This window comes from Saccostrea echinata, unplaced genomic scaffold (assembly GCF_033153115.1).
Source record: "Saccostrea echinata isolate AGI-Se365-2 ecotype Australia unplaced genomic scaffold, CSIRO_AGI_Sech_v1 ptg000085l, whole genome shotgun sequence".
Taxonomy (NCBI): domain Eukaryota; kingdom Metazoa; phylum Mollusca; class Bivalvia; order Ostreida; family Ostreidae; genus Saccostrea; species Saccostrea echinata.
In genome coordinates this window covers 629,828-635,827 of record NW_026889834.1, presented here as the reverse complement: position 1 = coordinate 635,827, position 6,000 = coordinate 629,828, and positions in this window count along the sequence as shown.

The window sequence follows — 6,000 nt, the reverse complement described above, 5'->3', positions numbered from 1 at the left end:
TCAAACAATATACATTTAATATATTTTAATATGATAAGAAATATTCCGTAATTATACCATCAATTAAGTTAATGCACCCTTTACCTTAATTTCCCCTTTAATCGAATATATTTATAGAACAGAAAAATATGAATTTGTAAAATGTTCCAGTAATTAATTATCTTGTCCGTAATATTGTTTTTTCCCCCCTATTTTAAAGTATTAACTGTCATGGCGTTTAAGATGTGCAGATGGGTCTATCACTTTTTTTTAAATAGGTACTTGTTTTTAATTAATTTACAATCTATCGTGCTTTTCTCAGACGAATTTTTTGTTTGAGAGTGTCTTTTGATAGAATTATCAGATAAACACTTTATATTACATGCATTTGAAAAGAAAGTGGTAAATAACGTGTTAAATTTTTTTTCATTGTAAATGAGAAGCAGAGTTTCAAATTTGCTGTCGTTTAATGCATTATACTCATAAAACATATCAAGAAGAAGAAACTTTGCTTATCTAAAATTATTTATGAATATGAAAATCAGGACTTGTTAATATCTTAAAATCTAGATAAAATCTTCAAGAAATATTCAGCATCTATAAAAGAAATAGAATGTGATCATATTCTTCATAGAAATTGAAATTACTAGATTTAAAAGAAAAAGATGGCGATGTTGAAATTTATACCTTTCCCGATCTAAATAAATCAGATCCCGACTGGAAATATACATGTTATTAAATGAAAATATATCAGAAATTTATAAAAAAAAAAAAAAAAAAAAAAAAAAAAAAAAAAAAAAAAAAAAAAAAAAAAAATTCTAGATTGCTTGCCTGTGGTATGGATTACAAGAAATTGATCAAATGCTAACTGAGCTTTCGCAAACCTTTATTGAGAGTGTGTGTGCTAATGGAAATGTTGTATTTATGCGTGTTTTTACATGGACTGTGTACATGTAAATTATCATATCGATATCAATGTAATACTGTATGTCCAAAGTGAAATACATGTATAATTATAATACATGTATCAGCTTGAATGCCAAGAAATCTAATTCAGTTAGAACTGATTATTCTGTTATGAAATTATACATTCAATACAACTGATAAATTTTCAAAAATCTCTTATCCATATTTTAATTATATACAGTGTATATATGATTTCATAATTGTCTATTTTCCACAGGTCCGTAGAATGAGGTGGGGCCACGGGCCCCCGGCCCTCCGGGCACTTTTTCTGAGTGTAGTATTTTGCTATATTAAATTTTCCTTGAGATGCTACAATTTGCCCCCCCCCCCCACTTTTTGTCGCGGTAAGGCCGAGAACTGACAATTTCCATAATTCCATGACTTGGTCAGTTGATTAGCTTTTTGTCTTGGCAAATTCCTTGACTTCGACAGTTAATTAGGTTTTTGATTTTGACAGTTAATGAAGTTTTTTTGGTCACATTAATTTGGGAAGTGCACCCCCCCCCCCCGCAACTCCCACTTTTTGGTAGTTTAGTTTTCAGATGATTTGGGGGGGGGGGCTCAATTTTGCCACTAACTTATGTGTATTTATTTATTTTTATGTAAAACATAAGTGAAAAGACAATATGGCTTATTTTCAAAGAAAAATTACTTCAGTAAAATTCTTCATGCTTAATGTATTCCAATTTTTTGCAAGTACATATGCTATGTACATTCGTTTGGGTTTTAATGTAGGAATGTATATCGAAATATCACAATTGAGTACGTGCACATTTATGTTTTTCAAATGTAATTTGTGCCTATATAGATATTTAAAATTTATCTGAGCATACAAAATTATTAATTTAATTTTAATGCTTTGACCTTGAAAATACAGATAGGTTTGCGTAATATATCTGTTTGAAAGATGATGAAGAGAGAAAACATGCACGCGCGCTCATGCTTTCCGTGCCTTTAATACTTTTGCATTTAGGTTTAAGTTTGATATTAATTTGATACGCCACATGTAATTGTAGTCTCTAAACCAAATAATATACGATCTGCGCATGCTTAGTACTTAGCGGAGAGGTCTTAATCTTAGGCCTAGTCTTACACCGCTTTCTGAAACGCGATTTAGGCCAGTTTGAATTTTGATGTAACTTTCTTAGTCAGACTAACTTAGCCCCAAATCTACGACTTTTTGAGAATCGAGCCCCAGGAGGCTCGTTTCTCAAAAAGGCCTACGACCAGGCGTAAGCTTAGTCCGGACTAAGTCAGTGACTAAACCCCAAAATCGAACTAAGTAGCGTTTCACAAAAAGGCACATACTTAGTCGAGACTAATTTAAAGTTAAGCTTAAATCTACGCCTGCTCATGAGTAGGCATAAGTTCTTAGTCTGTAAACAACTTGAAAAAAATGGCAAGTGTTTTGATCAAAAAGAGATAAAAAAAAATAGTAATTTGTACGTATACGATAAAATACCTATAATTTAATACATATACAGTACATATATGATATGCGAAAAATCGTGAAATATACAATTATTATGTAGGTAAATAGAAAGGCAGTAAAAATCCAGCGAGCATGCAGACTTTTTCCGTAAATAGGTTTGATGAGCTAGAAATTTGTAAGACTTTTGAATTGTGAAACTGGGTAAGATGTTTAGAAGTGCTCAAGTTTAAAAAAAAAAAAAAAAAGCAGGCGGGTGTAGAATGCGGGAGGGGGCTGCAACCCTCCCTTTTTTCCAGTAATTGTGTTTTGTGTTAAAAATTAAGTTGTAATTTAGACTGACCTACACTTTCAGTATTTGTTTTCTTGTACTGTCAAAGTTTGCTGAATACTTTGGCTACTCAATTACCTACCCCCTTTTGATGTGCTAGAAATTTGTAAGTAAGAATTTGGAATTGTGAAACTGTTTAAACTTAAGATATTAAAAAGTGCCCGAGTTTAAAAAAAAAGCAAGCACGTGTAGTATGGTAGAGGGGGGCTGCAACCCTTCCGCTTTTTCCAGTAATGCTGTTTTCTGTTAATTGTCATAAACTTTCAGTATTTTTTTTTTGGGGGGGGGGGTTACTATTAAGGTTTGCTGAATATTTTGTTTACTCAATTACCTATCCCCCTTCCTCATCTCTCCCACATACTGGGTCCCTGATATTTTTTTTTTTATTTTTGAAATGGATATTTTTTAAACCTCCTCGAACAATATATATTTAATATATTTTCGATTATAAGAAATATTCGGTAATCATGCCATCAATTAAGTTAATGCACCTTTTACCTTAATTTCCCCTTTAATTAAAATTTATAGAACAGAACAGTATGAAATTGTAAAATGTTCCAGTAATTAATTATCTTGTCCATAATACTGTTTTTTCCTATTTAAAGAAGTAACTGTCATTTCGTATAAGATGTGTAGATGGGTCTATTATTTTATTTTTGATAGGTACTTGTTTTTATTAATTTACAATCCATCGTACTTTTCCCAGCCGAGTTTTATTTGTTAGTGTCTTTTGATCGATTTATGAATAGATAAATACTTCATATTACATGCATTTGAAAAGAATGTGGTCAATAACGTGTTAAAAATGTTTTTATTGTATATAATCATGAGAAAAAGTTTCAAATTTGATGTCATTCAATGCATTATACTCATAAAACATATCGAGAAAACATTTGGCTTATCTAAAAATATTTATGAATATTCAAATCATGACTTGAAACCATCTTTAAATCTAGGTAAAATTTTCAGGAAACATTCTGCATATATAAATGAAATATTTCATGATCATATTCTTAAAATAAATTGAACCGGAACTACTGGATTTAAAAGAAAAAGATGATGATGTTCAAATTTATACCTTTCCCGATCTAAATAAATCTGATCCCGACAAAAAACAATTGTACATTAAAACCCAAACGATGTACATAGCATACGCACTTGCGAAAAATTGGAATACATTAAGCATGAAGAATTTTACTGAAGTAATATTCCTTTGAAAATAAGCCATATTGTCTTTTCACTTATGTATTACATTAAAAAAAATACATATAAGGTAGTGGCAAAGGCCTGGAACAGATTCGTAGCAACGGTTTAAAAGTGGGAGACCCCCCCCCCCCTAAAAAAAATAAAAATCTGAGGGGGGTTGGGTTGCAGGGGGGGGGGAACTTCCCAAATTAATGTGACCAAAAAAACTTCATTAACCGTCCAAGTCAAAAACCTAGGTAACTGTCCAAATCATGGAATTATGGAATTTGTCAGTGATCAACCTTATAGCAACAAAATGGGGGAGGGGGGGGGGGTGGCACCAGCATCTGAAGGAAAAATTAAAATAGCAAAAAACTTCACTCAGAAAAAGTTGAGAGCCGGGGCCCCCTGGTCCCTACCGCCTTCTACGGACCTGTGGACAATTTAACAATTATGAAATCATACATTATTAAAATATGGATAAGAGATTCTTGAAAATGTATCAGTTGTATTGAATTCATAGTTTCATAATATAATTAATTCTAACTGAATAAAATTTCTTTACATTCAAGCTGATGCATGTATTATAATACAAGCAGTCTAGTATTTTTTATAAATTTCTGAAATATTTTTCATTTAATAATTTCCAGTCGGGATCAGATTTATTTAGATCGAGAAAGGTACAAATTTAAACATCACCATCTTTTTCCTTTAAATCTAGTAATTCCGTTTCAATTTCTAATTGGAATATGATCTTATTATATTTAAAATATTTTCCCTTAAGATACTTTGCAAATTAAAAAAGTTCATGTTCTCATGAACTACCATGGGATGGGTAAGAATATTTCCATTGTGATGTGATTAGAGTCAACTATTTTAGTGTCAACTTTTTTCCTTCAAACATGATCGTATAATGATTATGTGGCAAGTCATTAGAAAAATAATGTAAATATACAATATGAATTTATTTTTGAGAATTCGTGAGGTACATGAAAAATCTACAACACTACACGCCTGCATATTTATCCTGAAGCGCTAACGCGCTTCAGGAAATACGCTGGCGGGAAGCTTCGTAGTTCATGTTCTCATGAATTCTCAAAAATTAGGTTCATCTCTTAAATACATGTATTTCTTTCATAGATGTAGAATGTTTCTTGAAGATTTTATCTAGATATAAAGATATTCACAAGTCATGACTTTCATATTCATATATATTTTTAGATAAGCAAATTTTTTTCTTCTTGATACTTTTATGAGTATAATGCATTGAATGACAGAGAAATTTGAAACTTTTTCTCATGATTATTTACAATAAAAACATTTTTAACACGTTATTGACCACGTTCTCTTCAAATGCATGTAATATAAAGTGTTTATCTATTCATAAATCGATAAAAAGACACTCTCAAATAAAATTCGTCTGAGAAAAGTACGATAGATTGTAAATTAATGAAAAAACAGGTACCCATTAAAAAAATGATAAACCCGTCTGCACGTCTTAAACGCCATGACAGTTACTCCTTTGAAATAAGAAAAAACACTATTAATTACTGGGACATTTTACAAATTCATATTTTTCTGTTCTATAAATATATCTAATTAAAGGGGAAATTAAGGTAAAAGGTCATTAACTTAATTGATGGCATAATTACCGAATATTTCTTATAATCGAAAATACAAATGTATATTAAATGCATATTGTTTGAGGAGCTTATTTCTTCCAACAAAAAAAAAAATTATCAGGGACTCAGTGTGTGTGGGTGTGGGGGAGGGGGGGAGAGATGAGGAAGGGGGTAGGTAATTGAGTAGCCAAAATATTCAGCAAACTTTGACGGTACAAGAAAACAAATACTGAAAGTGTAGGTCAGCCTAAATTACAACTTAATTTTTAGCACAAAACACCATTAATGGAAAAAGGGAGGGTTGCAGCCCCCTCCCGCATTCTACGCCCGCCTACTTTTTTTAAAACTCGATCACTTCTAAATCTCTTACCCAGTTTCACAATTCAAAAGTCTTACAAATTTCTAGTTCATCAAACCTTTTTACGGAAAAAAGTCTGCATCCTCGCTGGATTTTTACTGCCTTTCTATTTACCTACATTATAATTTCA